The sequence below is a fragment of the Pleurodeles waltl genome, chromosome 6 (genome assembly GCF_031143425.1).
Source record: "Pleurodeles waltl isolate 20211129_DDA chromosome 6, aPleWal1.hap1.20221129, whole genome shotgun sequence".
NCBI classification, from domain to species: Eukaryota; Metazoa; Chordata; class Amphibia; order Caudata; family Salamandridae; genus Pleurodeles; species Pleurodeles waltl.
The window spans coordinates 1,649,261,711-1,649,283,788 of record NC_090445.1 but is presented as its reverse complement, the minus strand read 5'-3'; positions in this window follow the sequence as shown (position 1 = coordinate 1,649,283,788).

Genomic DNA, 22,078 nt, shown 5'->3' with positions numbered 1-22,078 from the left:
AGGCGTTAAGGTACCTGTGGACCCATTTCCATGGCCAAACACTATGGAATGGGCCCACAGGTGCCAACCCCAAGCCCCAGGAAACCCCACCCATACCAGAGGGACACCAGAGGATGGGGACCCCATCCTAGGTAAGTAGGGTAAGTATTATAGTAAAAACAAATGTAAAGTCCCATTGGGGGCCCTAACATGGCACTGGGTGCAATGGCCATGCCCAGGGGACACTGGTCCCCTGTGCTGGCCATTGGGGTGGTGGGCATGACTCCTGTCTTTGCAAAGACAGGAGTCATGTTTTTGGATGGTTGTGCATCTGGAAATGACGCAAGGCTAGTTAGCGGGATTTTTCTTGCCTCTACGCAGCCTAGCGCCATTTTTTGAGACACAACCCCCTTCACCCCTACCGCCACCCCCACCTGACTAATGTCTTTTTTGTTTAAGGTAGCACAGGCTTGGGGCATTCCATAAATTTGGCGCCCAGCTGGCGCTTTGGAATGACGCAAGCTGGTGGTAAACTTTTTGAAGCAAAGTTGAATTAGCGCAGTTTTGCACTAAAAAGTATAAATATGGGCCGAAGTGCTATTAAGTTGGCTGTCTTCTCTTTCCATGAAGATCTTCCACTAAGTGCATCTTCCTCTAGTTCTCTAGAAGACCTAGGAGAGCTGTGATTGGAGCAAACAAAAGATTGAGAAGGGTTTATGTTTTGTTTGCTATGCCTTGTATGTTTTTACACCAGCACCCAATCTGCATAAGACCAATGAAGATGACCCTAATAGCAACTAAATTGGAATACCCACACATAAGCCCATCTACAACCATGCACCTTCAATGTACTGGATGCCCTAGATGAACTGCAATTTTTTTAAATATGGAGGCTTGTTATGCCCACATAACTGCGTATCAAATTTGCATCTATGCAGATATTTTTTTAACTTTCTCCCCAGCTTGCAACATAAAACATAACAGTACACAGTTCACTAGCTTGAGTTTGAATGAAGGATTTACAGAGCAGAGCTGTCGATCACATTTTAATTTACAAACATAAAAATTGATGGCTCAAAGTCTATTTCTGGAAGCTCTCCAGGTCCTAACCACATAGACTTTTAATACCCAATAAAAATATATTCCAACTTGATACAGTGTCTGTCTCTCAGGTTGGAAGAAGTGCTTCATTCCACAAAGAAGAATCCCAGGAAGACTAGAGAGATGAAGCAGCAGATGCAAATGAGGATGCTGTGCAGGCCCATCATGGCTGCTCTGTTGCAGAGGTCAGCCTCGCAGCATTGGATCCTCACTCCAGGCAGTTCATGCTGCTGACAGTGACGGGAGGTGGCACAGCCCAATGTCAGAGGGATCCCCGTCACCACTGAAAGGTTGGAAACAAAGCAACACAAAACAAAACACAGTATTAGTCACATGCAAATTGAAGGAAGATCTGCAAAGATTGTTCAGGTCAAACATTTGTTCTTGAAAACACTGGGCGAGATTAACTAAGTACTACTAAGGAGCAGGTTATGAGAATCTCATTTTTATATATGCCATCCACTCTTATATAGCCACACTAATAAAGACTGGAGCAAATCTGCATCTTCAAGAAACTCAGGGGCATATTTACAATAAAGGTGTGCACATCACTTTAGAAATGCAGGGATGCGCTGTATTAACAAGAATACGGCGCACCCCTGTGTTCCCCCTTGCCGGTGCTAAATTTGCTGCCGAGCGCCAGCACAGCCACCCTTGTGCCATGGTGCAAGGACGGCCGCATTGAGGGGGAGATTGTTTTTGTGCAAGAAGGGACACCTTGCTGCAACAAAACAATCCTCAAAGGCGATTTGCTCTTTCTATTTGTGCTGCAGAATGCAGCAAGCATTGAAGGAACAAAAACTGAGGAGAAATGAAAGCATTTCTCCTTGTTGTGCTATGCTAATGCCACCCCTCGGGTGGCGTTAGATTTTGATGCTGCCTCAGATTTACGAAATCTTGTAAATCTGGGCAGCGTCAAACGGCAAAAGGAACGCCTACAGCAACACCCATTGCATGCCCCTTTCAAATAAAGTGCTGTGTGTGAAGGGGCTATATTTACAAGGTGGCGTTAAGCCACAAAAAATGGCTTAACGCCACCTTGCAAATACAGCGGACTACACAGCGCCACCAAGGGATCACGAAAAGTGATGCTCTGATGGTGCTAGGAGCTTGTAAATATGCCCCTGAGTGATCCTCAAGCATTTGGGTCCTACTCGTCTTTTCATGTGTACTTTGTCTACCTTAAAATGCTGTGTATTCAACACAATACCTTTTGTGGGCCTGCAACAAAAGGTATTGTGTTGAATACACAGAACGGAGACAACAAAACGGAGTCAGATCATCTTCCATATTTGCATCAGCCACTTGTTAAATCTCTCAGCTTTATTTCACCTCAGGATGCTACACCTTCTGAGAAAAAAACAAGGTTTGCCTCTTCTACCACAATATTTAAGACCAGACGGTCCTTTCACACTGCAGTCTCTGAACTAATGCCATGAAATCTTCTCAGTGTATCTATGCCATTCAAGAGATGTTAACATAACATAACATCATGTTTTTATCAGACCAGGATTTTCACAGGAAAAGGTTTGCTTTTCCGCTTTAGTTTGGGTCTAGAAATTTAAATATGGCTCACATTCTTGGACCGCTTTGTGATTGGTCCTGGCACAGTTTTTGTTTATTTTCAGAATAGCGGAAACTTACTAACCTGTAATAATACTTTTCAGCTACTCAGGTACTTTTTTGGACCACCGAACCACTTGACCTTCCATTACTCTTTATTCCCCTTACCTTAACGTATCATCTCTCTCAAGACCGATTCCCAGGGACCTTTTTTTCACCCCTCAGTATAACTAACTGGTGTATCAGTAGGATCCTCCACCATGTCAGTGCCTAGCATGAGCTCGACCTTCTGCCAAATTCCACCAGTTTCAATCCCTTCCAATCCCTCACAACGTATTAGCACCTAAACACTATGAGTACACACCAGGACATAATTATATTGGCCCCTGTCCTCCCGCTCTCATCAATTCTTAGTCTTGCACCTCTCTTGATTAAGCACAAGGACCTTTAAAATAAGTTGCAGTTGCTTATTCTAAGAGAACATCACTCCAAATGCATGACTTGTTTCCTACAGTTTTTCCCTTCACCTAGACTAGACGCCTGCACCAGCACTGCACTGCCTTTCTACCACATTTGACTTCATCATGACTGTTCATGAGTGTGCCATGTCCCGCTGTGTTGACACCACTGCCATGAACGCACAACATTGCTAAATAATATTGATTAATATGACTTCATAGGTGACATAACAAATATTGATGTTGCTATTGTTCATTTTCTGTTTCTTTGTCCATACATGTTTGTCCTTATTGTAATGTTTCCTGTACATGTTACTTATTTTTCTTATAATTCAATTCAACATATGGTTTCTTCTGGTGTGCCAAATATGCTAAATATTCATTTTTCTCTTATTTTCTCCCTTTGTTATCTTTACTCGTTTTTCCTTATTGTGATGTTTCCCATGCACATTAGTTTTTTTTTATAATTTGATTCAACATATGGGTTCTTTTTTAAATGCATGTCATTTGTATAAAGCCTTGAAAAAGCCCCAGTCCTGAATGCCACAGAGGGCGAAACACGTGTTGCCTGGTCTTACCTCACAAATTCCTATGTCAAGTCAACAATGTCTGAAGAGCAAAATTAAGAGAAGTGGAAAGCCCAGGCTGTACAAAATGTGGCTTCAGTAAGGCCGATGATCTACATGTTTTTTCTCTGCCCCAATATCCAGTTTTTTTTTAACAGAGGTCAGCAGTGTGGTAAATGAGATTTTTTACTTGCAGATAGACATAGGTCCAGAACTGGTCTTTTTCGGAGGACACCTAAAGCAAGCAGCTTAAATAGATATAAACTAAAATTGCTGTTTTATCTGATGTTATTGGGTAGAAGGGAAATATGTAGGCAAAGGCCCCTACTAAGATCGAGTGGTTGAATGCAGTAGTCTACATATGTAAGATAGTCTCTAGCTGTACCCATGCAAAAAAGGCCAGGTTGATGTGGACCCCTTGGTTAAGGTGGATGGAAAAAAGGCGGGAGTTGGCTCTGATACGGCTATTGTGAGGGAGACTGTCCGATGATGAGGGCCCAATGGGATCAAGATATGGTATTAGTCTTGTCCCCTTTGGGCTTCTTACTTTGAGAACCTCGATCTTCCTGGGGCCATCTCTCATACCAACAGGGGAAGATCTAGGTGATCAGTATGGAAGTATACAAGGCAAATGAGGACACCAAAAATAAAAAAATTAAGAAAAAAAAAGAAAGCAATGCCTGAAGAGCACTAAAGATTGCAATGATAAAAAATACTAAAATATACAAGAAAGCATCTCTGTTTTGCACCTCATGTACAAAGAATAACTTGAATCTAAGTTTGAAACTAAAGTCTTAGCATTGCTTTTGACTAACCTATACCTTTGTTCCCCGCTCCAACATAAGGTGGGGTCCTATGATGAAGTAAGCCACCTCAGGGTGGGTTGGAGTCTACCGGCCTAAAAGAAGGACTCATTTCCCGGCAATACACATTGTATCTGCATACTTTAGCCAGGAGTCGTTGTAATTGGTAAACAGTGACCAGAACCGACTGACGTGTGATGAAAAAACCTACAGCAAACGCACCACGATATTTGCATAAGTGACCAAGTTCTCTATGAGGGGACTCATGCAATCGGAAGCCTCCTGGTACTTTGCACTCATCATAGGATGCTTCCGCTGGATAATAATCCTTAAAACTATAATGAATATAAACATTTTGTCTAAAAAGTAATACATGGAGTTAAGATAAATACTGCTTTGCCTTGACGTTTTTTCACCTTATTTAGCAGTAAAGCAGTTTGTCATTTTTGATTGATAAGATGACATTGGTAAAAAGCATTGATAATCTCTGTCTTCCGTTTTCAGCCGTGCAAGTCTGCAGCTAGTGCTGGAATGGGGAACGAGCAGAAGAGATAAAGAGAGAGCAGGGGTACAAATACGATGTAGACAACTTCCTATCAAATTTTCATTGCTTTCTGGTAATGTGTTTTTTAAGTAAGTTTTCTTCTATGGATTAGGCCATGCAAGCTCTGCTGATAGCACTCTGGGCTCATTTATGTGAAGGCTTTGCACATATTACATTTTCGGCTTTTGTAAAGGGCATCTCAACAGGTTAGGTGTCAAGGTTAATGTCCATAATGCAAATGATGTCTTCAGGACTCAAGCACATATTGTACTCCAAATTTACACAATATCTTTGCTGCTTGAGGTTCCTTGCTGCCTCCTCATCCTCAGTGGTCCAAATTTATTTTATCTATTTATTTGATGAGTTTTATATAGCGCAAACATGACCCGTCAGTATCACAGTGCTGTACGTATAGCAATCAGGTTATACATACAGGAAAAAATGCAAGGAATAAACAGGCAGCAATACAGATACGATATACCAGTCGGCCTGGCTGACCTACAATCCGAGGGTGTCCACAGGGAAATAGTCAAGCTGAGTGATTACTGTAGTATTATTGAAGGAATATATTAATCATTAGCATTTTTACTTCTTTTTTGAAGGAGATATTCGAGGGGTTTGTCCTGGTCTCAGGAGGCACTGTGTTCCATATTGTTGGGGCTAGCCCAGAGAAGGAGCTTTTGTACGTTTTCTTTTTGTTGAACTTCTGTGGTTTCAGCAATAGGGAGTTAGCACATCTTGAGGAACGATATAGCCCATGTGTCATTTGAAGGACTATTGATTTCTAGATAAGATGCACAACCGAGTAGATTATAGTGTTAAGACACAGCAGGTGCTGGCCTTGTTGTCATTTATAAGATAGACAAGGGATTTTAACGTGCAGATTGTGGTTTACTAGAGGGTTTGAGGAAATGTTCAAACCGGCCAGTATATAAGCTTGAGCCATTATTGTTATCTGAGTGTATGTATGTGCGCATATGGTATTTGTATAAGGCGCACCTAGCCAAAAGGCAGCAGAGAGCTGTACATAGTCCAAGACAAGCAAAGCCAATGAGTAAGAGGAGAGGAAGCTGGGCTGTGGATGGTTAATGCATTGTGATGTTTCGTTCGTTAAAAAGGTGTGTCATCAACTCTTTCGTAAATTGGAGCAACGTTTGGGGGATCCCGATGGATACAGGGATGTTGTTCCAGTTCCTAGGTAGATATATTTCTACTTGAGGCCATGTTAATGCATTACTGGGACAATGTACCAGCTATATGGCATAATCATAAGTGCTGCATTGCAATAATTTGGAAATTGGAAATATGGCAGTATTTGCCACCTAAGGAATAACTCTGCTGTCTCTCAATTTGCAAGCTGATGAGAATATGCATCCTTCAACAGCCATGATAAACTGAGAACACGCACGTACCATTAGTAGCCCTCATCAACTTATTCAGCAATGCTGGTCGATTGACCAACAGGGAACTCAGACTGATCAGTCGGGGCACAACTGAGTAGCTCCAGTAGCACATAAAGCAGCCATGGCCCGTCTGAACAGCACCCTTGGCAGCCTTGCTTATTGGTCCAACCTTTCTCAAATTATAATGGTTTCTATTGTGCACAATTTTCTGGTACAAACATACATGATTACTACTTTGACCCGAATCACTATTTTCTGGTTCCATTTCAGGCCAGTCAGTAAAGCCCTCAGCTCATAGTCAATTTCTTTACACTGTAAACCACTCCCAGCAGACGCATTTTTAAAGCCTTTCCTTTGAGGACTTGGGTGAAGCCCTTCATTCGCCTATGGATAGTCCTTAATTTGAGCCAGTGTTGTCAGTGGGAGCTACCAGCACTTACATTTGGGGACCAGCACTTATTTTTTTGCATCAGATGTTTCCCAGGAGTAAGAGAGGGGAATACACACAAATCGGAAAGACGGAGTAAGACAAAGACGGAAAACAACATCACAGAGAAAGCAGGAATCTGCAAGAGTGAGATAAAGAGGCAAGAGTGTCTGGTTGTAGCTTGCATAGGCAGTAGGTGGATTTAATCCTACACAGCCTTGGTATTCGGTACGCTGCAATGGCATCGGACGCGGACTTTTGAACTTCAGACACCAACACTCTTTCTTTTACAAATTAAGCACTGTCTGTGGTGATGGTAAGGTTAATTTGCTATTTGCTGCACGTTTTCAGTGCAGTAATGGGCCTGCACTGGACTCAAAGTTCAACAGACACCAATGCCTGGCCTACAGGGCAATCTGGCAGTGCCAGATGGACGAGTCTGATAGGCTAGTGTGTGGGCTAGTTTTGTGGCTGTGTGTGGGTAAAATATGGGGTTGGGTCTGGGGAATGGTGGGCCCTTTTTGTGGCTGTGTTTGTGTTTTCCCAGTCATCTCCAGCTAATGACAAGGCAAGCAGGAATATGGATGTTGTTCTATCATCGCACTCAGGGTGGATTGACCAATCACAAATTGTCTGTAGAAGAGCAGGGTTATCTCAATGTTTTTATAATTTTGACAATGAGGGCGCATAGCAAATGTCACTGCTGAATCACTTTAATATCATCACACACATTACCTGTAGCAGGCACAAATACCTGCAACTCTCCACTCCTCAGAAACCACCTAGACAGCATGCCTTAGAACGTCCAGAGTTGCTTGATTTACAAAAGTAAGCCACATTTTTTTTTACTACCCAGTATATAAATGTTGCCCACTTTTATTTTGGTTCTCTGGATTTGTATTTATTTATTTTTTTGGCACAGTCCAACACTGAGAGTGAGAGGTAGATATAGTATGCAAAGCTAACATAATGTCAAGGGATTCTACTATGCAGCAAGAACAACAAACTTAGAGGACCTCATTTACGAGGCCCTAGCGACATACTGCGCCATTTTTTTGATGCTCCTGTGGCGCAGTGTGCCAGCCCATATTTACAAGACCACGCAAAGCTACTTTGAGTGGCGTTTCATGGCCTTGTAAATATGGACCCCTTTAATGCATAACACTGCGTGAAAGGGCCAGTCAATGGGTGTTGCTGTGTGTGTTCCCACAGCAACACCCATGGTATCCGACAGAAGCTGACGCATTCCGAGACTTACAAATCTGGGAAAGTGTCAGATTTCTGAGCCACCTCAGGGGTGGTGTAAGAGTGACGCAACAGGGAGAAATAACATTGTTTCGCCCTGTTTTTATCTCTTTCTATGTGTGAAGAAAACGCTTCTCCTGATTGTTTTCATGCAGGAAGGTGCCCTCTCCTGCACAAAAATAATCATCCCTGCGGCGCAGGCATCCTTTCACCATGGTGCAAGGGTGCCTGCGTTGACGCTAGGCATCAATTAGTGCACCAGCGCAGGGGACAAGGCCAGGAATGCACAGTATCTTGAAGATATGGTGCATTCCTGCCCCTTTCTTTTGACGCAGGGCAGTGCAGCAAGAAGGCTTGCGGTGCTGCCCTGCGCCAAAAGCTTGTAAATGAGGCCCATAGAGAAGCATTGCCCCTTGAAACCACGCAGCAGAAGCAGCTGTACTCACCACTCTCTGTTCTAATGCAGAATCTGTGTTTGAATCCCTTGTAGGAGTCAGAGCAGGCAATCACTTCCGGGTTGTAGCAGCCCACGTCCATCTGCCCCTTGCCTACGATGACGTTGCAGCTGTAGCACTGGAGGCCGGAAACTGAAAGAACAAATAAAAATAAAAGCACACGCAGGGAGGGACGTAAGAACACAGCAAAACCAGAACATACTCCTGAAGATACTGAATCCTAAATAGCTGGTTGTGAAAATCAAAAAATGTTCCCGGATTAGTATGTCAGACTTTTTAGCGATTAACAAACATCTTTTAGTAGTTATGCAAAGCTAAGCCATTCATGTATGTTCGTAGAACTTCAGCAGTTGAAATTTTCCCATGAGCACGTTTGATGCAAATATGGATTCCCACACTTGTATTGTTTCCAGTGGTAGAGCTTATGTTTCCATGGTGGAGGAATCCCCTTCCCTGGTGCATCACAAAATGTCCCCTTCCCAGTGCATACCGAGATAAACACTTACTCTTTCTCTTCATATGGGCCTCTCTCTAGGTGTTTCCACGGATGGGAAGTGGCTGTCCTGCAAGGGGTAAGTGAATACCAAAAACCTAGAAGACACACTCACACAGCGCTCCCACGCTCTTCTACTGCTACATTCTTGAATGTGAAGTTCTAGGGTACCAGACCAACTTATACATTCATGAGAGGCCCTTCCGCCGTGAAATTTAGAAATTCTGTGCAAAAATTGAACATTTTGTGCACCTAAGGTGAGTTTAGATGCTTTAAGAAATGTGCCAAAATGATGAAGCAATGGTCCAGTCAATGAGTATGAAATTGCTCCTTCTTCCAGGGGCTGTATTGTTGCAACTTTACAACTACTGAAAGAAAACTTTAAAAAAATTGCATTGAGGAAAAGTGCAAGACCAGCTACTAACAGTAAATAAAAGTTTATTATTCCTTATTAGTAGAGTAAAAAATGGAGCACCAGGTGCTGGAACTGGACCTCCACTGGCAGCTAAGGTATGTAAAAATAAAATATTTTTAAGTGTACGTTGTGTTCATATGTGCTTGTGTACGAGAGTGTGTATGTGCATCGTGTGGTTGGGACTACTGGGAACTCCAACTGTCATTGATCACTTTACGGATCAAATCTGTTTATTGGCATTTTAACATGAAGAACGATACAAAGCACTGTGGTAATCCTCCAACCATTTCATTAGTGACATGCTCCATAAACCCCATAGCATGCATTTAAAGTTATACAGCTGTATCCTCACTCCCACTGAGGGGGAACTTCACCCCCACCTACTGCGACTCATATTGGCTTCAGGACCGGCAGGCCACCACAGACTGGATCTCACAGAGCTAACCACACAAAATAACATAAAAAAGGAAACAACCGTACTTCCTCGCCTGCGTGCTTCACCTCCCTCTTGCCCCAGCCCTTCACCGCTCCATTCACAGTGTTGTCCCCGCCCTCCACATAAACCATAGGTCAAGTCATCCCACTAAACCTCTCGGGTCAGCCCCAGGACTCTTAGATATGCTGGGCATCTCAGTTCAGTAAACTCTGTAGATAAGATCTGGAAGAAGGGCCTCCACAACGTACAAATGTCACCCACTCTCTGTTTGGAAGCCAAAGTAAGATTCTCCATCGCCAGAATGAACCACAGCTTCTGAAGCCAAGACCCATACATCGGCAACCTATCCGACCCCATAGGGCAAGAATCGTCTGCAGAGCAGCATTGAGAGCCAGAGCTATCTGTCGCCCCTTCAACGAGCGAAGGGGGAAAGTGAGAGGGTTGGGTAGGCCCAGCAATACACATGATGGGAATCTAGGAATCTCTGTCTGAAACACCTTATCGATGTCATCTAATATGCTCGTCCAATATCGCTGTAGTTTGGGCTAGTGCCAAAGGAGATGTACCAGTGTGTCCGTACCACCGCACCCCCTCCAACAAAGGCCGGACTTAGCGGGGTCCCATGCATTTATCCTTGCTGGAGTATAGTACCAATAGGAAGTTATCTTATATGCCGTCTCTGTCCCCACAGCACTATAGGCCGTATGATGAGTTCTATAATAAATATGGTCCCAGTCCTCCTCAGTGAACTCCCTCCCCAGCTCCTTCTCCCATTTCTGCTGTCCCTTAGATTTAGGCGGGCGCTCCCCAACCTGCAGGAATCGATAAAGCTCAGATATCACCCGCTTATCATCCTTCTTTGTGAGTATCCACCTTTCGAACGGGGTTAGTGGCCTATCTATCAAAGCCCTATTCGCCGGCATAAGGGCCCAATGATGTACTGGATAATACAATAGCCTATCCGCTTCGGTCAATCGATACGTCTCCCGCATCTGATCAAAAGGAATCACCCCATTCTCATCAAAAAGACTCCACACCCTCTTGCAGCCCCCATCATACCAACGGCGAAAACTCTCTACCTGTAGGCCAGGTGCAAAGTCAGGGTTCTCACCAATCGGTGACATAGGGGATGGAAATGTTATGAGCCCCTGCCGCCGAGCCACTGCGTCCCAAACACGGAGCGTCGCTCCCGTGATTGGGGAGGAGTAAAGTCCACGTGCCCTGTGTCAACGTCAGAGCCAGGGATCCTTCCAGATATGAGACCCCGCCACCGCCTGATCCATAAAACACCAGTGTTTCTCAGAGAGCGGCCTACTCCACTCCAAAAAAAAGCACAGCTGGGCAGCCTGGAAATACCGCAGAAGACAGAGAACAGCTAGTCCCCCCTCCCCTCTGGTGCGATATAGAGCATTCCTTGGGAGCCGCGCCGGCCGTCCATCCCAGATGAATTTCAAAATCACGGACTGGAGGGTCGCTATCGTTCGAGACGGAGGAGTCAGGGGAAGTGCCTGAAAGACATAGAGTATGCGCAGCAGCACGGTAATTTTCACTGCCGCCACCCTGCCCAACCAAGAGAGTTTATGCTTCCCCCAGTTCCCAAGGTCCCGCAGTACCTCCCTAGTTAGCGTGGCATAAATGGACAAGCCAAGGACCTGCGACTTCTGCATATTCACACAGAACGGAGAGGCCCGGCCAAACTCCTCAAGGGCCACCATAAGGGCTGGAAGTGAGACCATGGGCTCCGCAAGGGTAAGAATCACATCATCCGCATATGGACTAATAAGGTGATGTTCGCCCCCAAATTTGACGCCAGAGACTAGGGGGTTATCACGGAGGCGCTGAGCAAAAGGTTCCATATACAGCGCGAATAGTAGCGGAGAGAGCGGACACCCCTGTCGTGTTCCACGACCAACCGGAAACGGCAAGGACAGAGTTCCATTAACACGCACCGCAGCCTTCGGCGAGCGATAAATGCATTGAATCCAGGTCCTAAACCCAGGCCCCAACCCGTAATGCTCTAACACCTGAAAGAGATAAGGCCAATGGACTCTATCAAACGCTTTCTCTGCATCAATAGAAAGGAGGAGCGCCTCCCTACGTGATCTGCCAGTTTTATCTATTAAGTGCAATAGGTGCTTTGTATTATCCCCGCACTGCCGGTGAGTTATAAAGTCCGCCTGATCCGGATCTATGTGGCCCGGCATGTAGGGATTGAGGCGATGAGCCAGAATACCAGTGAACAACTTGGCATCAATATTCAGAAGCGAGATGGGCCTATATGAGGTGCATTCTTCTGGGTCCTTCCCGGGCTTGTGAATAACCGTAATGGTAGCCTCCAGCATACTAGGCGCGAGGGCCCAGGACATCCGAAAGGAGTTGAAGAGCCGCGTAAAAACCGTCGCCAACTCCGGACAAAACGTTTTATAAAAGAGTGCAGTGAAGCCGTCTGGGCCAGGAGACTTCCCGCTCTTGAGACGGGATATCGCCGAAATAACCTCTTCCACCCTTATTGGTTGGTCCAAGGAGGACGCCTCATGCTCCCCAAGCGGAATAATTGTGCTATCCGCGAGAAAAGTGGCAGGATCCGCGTCACACCTCGAATCTGCGGTGTATAGCTCCCTATAGTACTCAGCAAACACCTCTGCCATTTGGTTGTCTGTACGCACTTCCCCTTTAGAGGGGAAGCATACCATCTTCATTGCTGTAGCAGAGCGCTGTGCCCTCAACCAGTGTGCAAGGAGCTTCCCACATCTGTTGCTCCCAATGTAGTATTTGTGTTTAAGCCGCACTATCGCATATTCTGCCCCATCCCAGTCCAGCCGTTTCAACTGCTGGCTCACCCTCTCCAGCTCCCTCCACACTCTAGGTGCGCCAGTATATTTATGAGAGCGTTCTAAGGCCGCCACTTTTTTCTCAAGCACCGCTTTCTGCTCCTTCCTTGCTTTATTATCTTTAGCCGCAAGCGACATCACTTCCGCTCGAACTACCGCCTTTAGAGCCTCCCACAAAGTCTCCATACTAACTCTTCCATCATCCTTAAAGCTAAGATAGTCCACTATCACGCGTCTCAGCGTCTCCTCAGCTGCTCTACTCTGTAGTATAGAGTCTCTAAAGCGCCAGCTCGGACTCCCCACACGCCCCATATCAAGACTGGCCTCCACAATGATAGGTGCATGATCTGTTAAGGCCCGGGGCTCAATTGAAGTCTCTCTAATCCGAGAGATGAACTCCGCAGAGGCCAGAAAAAAATCAATACGTGTATACGTTTTAGAGGCCGCAGAATAGAAGGAATAGTCCCTAAGCGTTGGGTGTTCTCTCCTCCAAACATCCTCCAGACCACAGTCAGCCAACCACTGTCTCCCCGCTACAGTCAGTGCCCCAGTCTGCCCATAACGATGCCCAGACCTATCCAACTCATTGTCCATTACCAGGTTAAAGTCTCTCCCTACTAAAATAGCCCTGTCAGGGGTATTGAGCATTGGGGAAATGGTCTGCCTCATAAAGGTTTTCTGTTGTACGTTAGGAGCATATATTGTAGCAACAGTGAAGAAGAAAGCCCCCACCCGCACCCTGAGCACCAGGAACCTACCCTGTACCTCATGTATCTTGGCTATCACCTCCCCAGGGAAGGCCTTCGACAGAAGTATCGCCACCCCAGCATGTTTCGTAGGGGCTGAGGACCAAAACTGCCTGGGAAACCACTTTGAACGCATTCTTTATGTATCCTTGGGCACCAAGTGAGTTTCCTGCAGAAGACAGTCATGGCTCCCGGACCGCTCAAGACCAGACAAGATCGCCAGTCTCTTTGCTGGGCTATTAAGACCCCGAACATTCAAGCTTAGACACTTGAAGGACATATGGTGCTAAACCAGCTACGCTCTACAGCGGGAACAACTACCAAGGGGCACGGACCAGAACCAGCACTGGGGCGTCCCACACACCGGGATAACAAGCAAGATCAATATCCAAATGAATTCCAGAGGAAGCACTCCAACACACAACCATAACGCACAACAGTTGCTTAGAACATATAAGTCCTCTGACACGCGTCTCCAAAGAGGTAAAGTCTCGTCGGGCCAGTAGATCCATCAGAATTCGTTGCATGGTATCCATCGACTCCACCACCGAGCCCCTCTCATATGGTCATAAGACCCAGGTGAAAACTCACACGACCCCAAATCACAGCAGCAGCACCCAGTTGCCTTTCATCTAGGTGTTGGTCCCCGCAGCCAAGCTGCTCAGTACTGATTGTCTTTCCAGTGCCTGCTCCGTCATGGTGGGCCGCCGTTGCTTTCTCTTCCTCTCCTTCTGCCGCCACCGCGGGCATCCCCCGCCATCTGCCTCCACAGGTGCCCCAGGCTCCCGCTTGGTCTCCTCCAGATGCAGGATCTTTCTCACCTCTAGCACCAATTTCACCTGGTGCCACTGGTCCTCCCACCGGAACATAAGGCGGAAAAGGTGACCCCAAGAATAGGACGCAGAGTGGACCCGCAAATGTTCTGTAATAGGTTTAAAGTCCCTCCACCTTTGCAAAGTCCGCAGCGAGACGTCCTGAAACAACTCTAGCGTGTACCTGAGACAAGTTTCGGGTTCTCTGCAGAATGTTTTCTTTAAGTCCATAGTTATGGACACACGCCAAAATATCTGATGGACGACCCCCAGACTCCCCGGGGCGGCCCACACTGTGAACGCGGTCCAACGTAATCTCCCTTAAGTCATCAGGGCCCAGGATCGAGTGAAACAACGCTGTGACGAACTCCCCATCAATATCTTCCTTCTCAGCTCCAGTCGGGGCTCCCCTGATGCGTATGTTATGCAGTTTTGACCGATTCTCAAGTCCAAGTCCTCCACCGTGATCTAGAGAAGATCCTGCTGCTCACGAAGACATATTATCTCCTGCTGCATATGTTCGACCTCCTCCCCCCGAGAGATCTCACCATCCTCTACATTCGCCACTCCATCCCCTAAGGAAGTGACCTCTGTATGCAGCTCCTTCATCTCCTGGGAAATGTCCCTCCGGAGATCTTGCAGATCTCTCCTGAGTGAATCAAACAGGGAGGAGAGAAATCCTTTTGTGACCGTGGCCTCACCATCATCTTCCACCTCTCCTCAATCATCACAGCCCCTCATTGCCACCGACCCCTCAACTGGCCCGCTGTTCGCCGGGTGGGATCTGGTCAGCATATCCCTCACTGACTGATCCCTCTTGGATTTAGAGGACGCCATGATACTGCCACTCCTGTACCAGCTTCCTAATGGCCCCGGCCTCAGGCCTCAACCACCTCATCGTGGGCCTTTTGAGCGTCAAGCACGTCTCTTTCACCAGGGATCTCCTCTGTCTATTCGCCTCCAACCAGGACGGTAAAGCGAAGCTCCTCGTTCCTTTACACCCCACACAGGGCCATGATCCCTCGCTGCAGTCACCTCGTCCGGGAAACAGCCCAGCCCGGCCACACCTTCCCTCTCCGTCCCCGAGGAATCCACCGCGGGCCGATTGCGCTGCCGACCGGGGGCCCTACTCCGTGCCAGGCAGGGCCCCCTCTACTGGGAACCGAGAGGCAGACCGGCCACTCTCCTCTGCTGCCTCAACCTCAAATCAGGGCTCCTCCACCAGTTCCGGGCCCAGTAATGGCCACCCGGGCTCCGGAGGCAGAACCCGTCAGGAGCGTCCCGGGACGTAGCCCTCAGGCCCTAGTGCTTCTCCGTTCTCCTTCCAGGTCACCTGGACCACTCCCGGCACCTCCGTTGCCCCCGCCGGGCCGCTCTCGGCTCCCTCGTCCGCTGGGCCTCACAGAGTGGCCGTCACCACTGCGTTCCTCGCGGTGCTGCCGGCTCCTTGCGCCTGCGAACGGTTTCCGGACCCCCTCTCCGGAGCGCCCGCCGTCTCCAGTCACCCCTCGCTGATCAGGGGTGCCCAGAAGATAGCGCACAGGGGTCACAATGCTTTTAATGAGGCCCGGGCGGCGGAGCTCACGAAAACGCATCCGCTCACGCCGCCATCTTGGCCACACCCCCATTGATCACTTTATTCAGAAACATGAGGTTCCAGCACCACATGGGCCCAGGAGGTTGGACCTTTGAGGTAGCTAAGAGATAAATCAGGCACTGCAGATCAATAATATTTCAACATAAATTAATTTGTATTTGGATAGAAGTTGATAATGAGAGTTGGATTATGTTTCAAGTTTTTATTAAATCTTTCGGTAATTAACTCCTTTATTTTGCAATTCATCAATGTCTAGTACAATTACAGAACAATGCGTGAAGCGAATTCCATAAACCTAATCCCTATTCTTATATAATTTAAGCAGATAAAACATTATCAGAACCCATGAAGAACTCCAGCTTTGAAATGTAAACGCATAAAACACTGTAATAGAACTTACTATGTGGAGAGGTTAAAAAAATTATTTAAGTCTCAATAGCATAAAATCAGAGAAGGATTAAGTAGCTCTCAGAGTGAATCCGAGAAGCATCAGCAGACACAAGTCAAAAAGTATCTAAATCAGAGTGCTCTCAAGAAGTCTATACTAGGGATCTTCAAACAGTCTAGGAAAAAGGCTGTCTCTCTATTTCTACTCTAGGAACACATTTATTATATGTCAAGAAAGTAACAAGTTAGGAGTCTCATGCAGATAACTGTTGGTTTCAGCCAATGAAATGTTGATGTCTTCATGGGAACAGGACAGCTTCTGTCAATTTAGCAAGTTTTAACAGAACATCCTCAACACACAACACATTTAACTATTCTCTGAAACATTTTTGATACATTCTTTTACCTCTTGTTCTCACTCTATAAGACAAAACAAGTCAAGGTAAGTACAATACATTCCAAAATGAAGTCACGACCGTTGCCATACGCTTTTCTCTGACAAGGCCTATTCATAAAGAAACAACCTTTAAGATTAATCTTACATTGCAGCACGTTTTACATGGCTCAAGTGGGTAAATAGCTAAGACCTAACATTCTCTCTATTAATTCTACTGTTGCATCAAGACATTTGCACCATGAAAAGTTACACACTTGTGACCATGACCTAGGTCATAACTAACAAAGAGAAAAGAAAGAGAAAAGGAAAAAAAATGAAATGTATATGCTAGACAGCAATTTGAGCTAAATGCATGTCTTTGTGCAAACTTTGAATGCAAAGCCACGTTTATATGCAGTAACTGATTTAGGCCTACAAAACATCTCAGTAGATTAATGATTATTAATCTTAACTAGTAAAAACGCTCTCATATATGTGTGAGCATCTTTCTTGGTGAATATGTCTGTGTGAAAGAGGGAGTGCCAGATAATGAGTGAGAATGAGTGAGCATGAATGAGATTGAGTGTCAGTAAGTGAGTGTGAGTGAGTGAAAATTAGAGAGTGGATGCAAGTGGGTGAGAGTGAGTAAGAATGTGTGAAAGAGTGGTAGAAGGAATGTGAATGAGTGAACATGAGTGAAGCTGACTGAGTATAACTGTGAACGAGATTTAGCGAGCCAGAGGGAGTGTGAATGAATTACTCAGAATGAATGAGAATAATTGAGACTCAGTATGAATGAGAAACCGACAGTGAAAGTGGTTGCAAGGGAGTGTGAGTGAGTGAGAAACTGTGAGTGAGCGAGGGTGTGTCACCGAGCAGGAGTGAATGCAAGAAAGAAAGTGAGAATGAATGAGGGGAAAGTGAGTTTGAATGAAGGAGGACAAGTGTGAGTGGGTGTGAGTGAGAATGTGGTATTATGCTTACAAATTTTCCATTTGCCCTGGCGTAATGAAGGTAGTTTTTGGCTTATAGAGATATCCATGGCAAAATTCTTGCACTGGCATATTGGTGAAAAGTCATAGACTGACAGGCTTCTACCATAAAATAATTAAACTGGCATACTAGAGGTAATACTTTGCACTGGCATACTAGGGGTAGTACTTGGTATTGGCATACCAGAGGTAATACTTGGTCTATGGGACACCCATGGAAAAATGCAGAAACTAACATACAAGAGGGAATTCATGGCAAAGCTGCACCAATGGCAAAATGCTGGCAATGGCATATTGGAGGTGATTTTTTGGCATAAGGGAGGACAACCATTGCTTAATGGAGAAGTGTAACCGTGGCAAAATGCTGGCCCTCAAGTAATTGTTTTGGCACTGGATATTGCATGCATGTGTTTGCCCAAGGGGCACTTGTGACAAATGGGTGTCACCCATGATGAACTGCAGGCCCTGGCACAGTGGAGGCAATCTGTGACATATGTGGACACTCTCAGCACATTTTGAATAGACATTGGCATAGCCAATAGGTCTTGGCTTTTGCACCTATGGCTTTACTAAATATTTACTGATACTGTTCACCAGGGAAACTTCCAAGCATTGTTCCCGGGGGCCAAAAGGTAAGGCAGGTGTGTGGCTGAGGGCTGCACTCATGCCACCAGGGTAGGGGTCTGGGGTTAAGTGGATAGAAGGTGGGTGTAGGTGGAGTGAAGGATGTACATGGTGTGGACTGTGATACCTGGAGTTATTTTAACTGTTTCATTTCATACAGCTCTCTAAATTATGCCTGAGGGCGTCATTTACAAGAGGCCTGTGCCTCCGGAGCGTCACTTATTATGACACTGTGGCACAGGCCCTTCATTCATATCTTTAAGGCGACACAAAGTCACCCTGCGTGGCTTTGCATGGCCTCAAAGATATGGAGTAAGGCAAAGAAGTGCAAAGCACTGCATTGCCTTAGTCTGCATCAAGGAAGTGCTCCATGGGTGTTGCGTGGGTTACATAAATACTCTCCCTGTAAAGCAAGAGAAAGAAAAGTAAACACCAAGCTTCCTTTGAAAAGAATAAACAGCGTTCTGTCAGAAGCCAGAGCCTGACGTGTGACTTCTGTTTTTGTACAAACAGCAAATGTGTCAAGATAAAACAAAATTCAAAGGCCATTTTATTACTCGTGAACTTCAGCATACTCCCGACTTCCATGGCTATGACTTGTGCAATTGAGGGGCATATTTATAAGCCTCTAGGGCCACCTTGCGCCATATTGGACCAAAATCCTCATGCCATATTTACTATGTGGCGCGATGCATGCATGCGCTACTTTGTAACCCATTGCGCTACATTATGCCTGCGCCAGGCATAATGTATGCACAGGGAGAGTTCCCCCGTTAGAGGGGGCCAAAAAAATGGCGCAAGGAAATCTAAATGATTTCCTTGCGTTATTTTTTACGGCACTTTTAACGCTTGCTCAGAGCAGGCGTTAAAAGGGGACTTCCATTATTTATAATAGGCTCCTATGTACTCTGCAGGAGTAATGCCAATATTGTAGCACTACTCCTGCAAAGTACATTAATAGCGTCAATAAAAATGACGCTATTGCCCCCTACCCTGCGCCATGGTGCGCTGTATCTTAGATACGGTGCACACATGGTGGCGGTACGGGGGTGCTAAGAGGTGCAGGGAAAGTGGCGCTGCACTAGGTGAAGTGCCACTTTTCTTAAATAAGGCCCTAAGAAAGAGGATAGTTTCATTTATGCTACTGGCAAAGAGCACTGACCAAAATAAACAAGCTTGTAAACAGAACATTGGGCCAGATGTAGCAATCTTCCAGATTGCGACTTGCAATTTGCGAGTCCCAGCGACTCGCAAATTGCAAGTCGCAATTTGGAATGCAGAAAGGTGTCTCAGACACCTTCTGCGAGTCCCTATGGGGTCGCAAAGACCCACCTCATTAATATTAATGAGGTGGGTCGCAATTTGCGACCCCATAGCGATTCAGGGCACTCACGGGGATGGTGGCCTGCTGGGAACAGCAGACCACCATGTCCGTGACTGCTTTTAAATAAAGCAGTTTTTTTTTTCAAAGTGCAACCCGTTTTCCTTAAAGGAAAACGAGCTGCACTTTGAAAAAAAAAAACGAAACCTTTAGTTTCGGTATTTTTCAGGGCAGGTAGTGGTCCATTGGACCACTGCCTGCCCTGAAAAATTATTTTTTGTGCCAGACACAAATGGGAAGGGGTCCCATGGGGACCCCTTCCCGTTTGCGTCTGGGTTACCATCCACTTCAAGTGGATGGTAACTGCGCTTTCATTTGCGACGGCAATCGCGGTCGCAAATGAAAATGCATATCATTGCGACTCGCAAATAGGAAGGGAACACCCCTTCCTATTTGCAACTCGGAAATGCATTTTGCAAGTCGGTTCCGACTTGCAAAATGCATTTCAACATAGCAGAGACGCATTAGCGACTCGCAAACGGGATTTTCGCCGTTTGCGAGTCGCAAAGTCTTTGCTACATCTGGCCCATTGTTCCTTACAGGCATGCATTATTGATGAACTGGTAATGCCAGAGATAAGTAGAATCAGTAATGCAGAAAGACTGGAGGTAGGAAACCTTTTCAAAGAAATACAGTATATTTACTGCTTCCTGAACTAGCAAGGGAGACAACTGCTGAACTCTCATGAAGTGACTTTCGAAAAAGGAAAAAAGAGCACGCAAAAGTGAACGAATACAAGGAGCCAGCCAGAGGAACAGGCTAGGCTTCATGGGAGGTACAAAGACATGCTGGACAGCCTAAAACAAATTAATGCAACAAGTAGAAGGCATGCAAAGGTGAGATGCAAACCACAAAGCCAGTAGGAAGCAATCGGCTAAATACATTACTAGGTAATCTTTCAGCATGTCCCCAGTATGTCTTTAAAACCAGACAGCTCTGCTGTCTGGTAGGCTTTGACCTCAAACAGATCTTAATTCTGTGAAGCATCAGGTTTCATTAGCTTGATACACCATAAAAACACTTGAATATTTAATAAGTCCAGAACAATGCCTATGGCACTTGAGAAATGTTCTGTTACATTGTGCTTCAAAGCACACTATTTCACACAATTTTTTCACAGTTTTCTTAGGTGGAGAACACCCTCTGAAACTTTCCTAGAAGAGGCTGAGATTACTTGCTTTGTTCACTTCCTGCAATTCAGGGCAAGTATCAGTGTCTTAATGAACACTGGAGATTCCACTTGGCGCTGGAAATTGCACTTTCGGTTTTGCAAAGTAAAAGACAATCAACAGTGCAATGTGCACTTTTCTGATTAAATAAAAAATGAACTAAAAGAAAACCAGATTTTTAAACAAGTTTTTGCCATGTATAATTATTGCTAACATATCAAAAATGATGTATTGGAATAAAAAATGTGCGTCAGCGCTTCTTGAGTGATAGGCCCATATTTATACTTTTTGACGCACAACTGCGCCAACGCAGTTGTGCGTCAAAAATTTTACCGCCGGCTAACGCCATGCGGGCGCCTTATTTATTGAATGACGTTAGCCGGCGCTGCGGACTGGTGTGCGTAAAAAAAAATGACTCACACCAGGCAGCGCCGGCGTAGGGGAAAATGGAGGTTGGGCGTCAAAAAATGGGGCAAGTCAGGTCTGAGGCAAAATTCAGCCCTCAACCCGATTTGCGCCATTTTTGTTTACGCCCAACCCCCATTGAAATGACTCCTGTCTTAGCAAAGACAGGAGTCATGCCCCCTTGCCCAATGGCCATGCCCAGGGGACTTATGTCCCCTGGGCATGGTCATTGGGCATAGTAGCATGTAGGGGGGCCCAAATCAGGCCCCCCTATGCCACACAAAAAATACGGAAAAAAATACTTACCCCAACTTACCTCTACTTCCCTGGGATGGGTCCCTGCATCCTTGGGTGTCCCTGGGGGCATGGGAGGGCACCTCTGGGCTCCTTCCGAGCCCACAGGTCCCTTAACGCCTGCCCTGACCTAGGTGTTAAAAAACGGCGCCCATCAGGCTGGGCGCCGTTTTTTAAGCCCTGCCCCCTCCTGTGCGTCAAAATGACGTCACAGTATAAATATGGGGCACAGGCCTTAAAGTAATTTTTTGGAAGGGAACGCCTACCTTGCATATAATTAACGCAAGGCTGGTTCCCCCTTCCAAAAAATGACGCACATGGTGGAACTTTGACGCCCGCGGGGTCGGACGTCAAAGTATAAATATGGGGCAGGGTTTGCGCCGATTGTGCGTCAAAATTTTTGACGCACATTCGGCGCAAACAGAGTATAAATATGCCCAATAGTGTCTTGCAAGTGATCACACATCAAAATGTATGAATAAGAAATAATCTAAGCCAAAAGCATGGTTCGTATTCGATAAATGGTCTATGTCAATTAAAATATGTGGACATAGCTATTATTGGTTTTTTAAATCT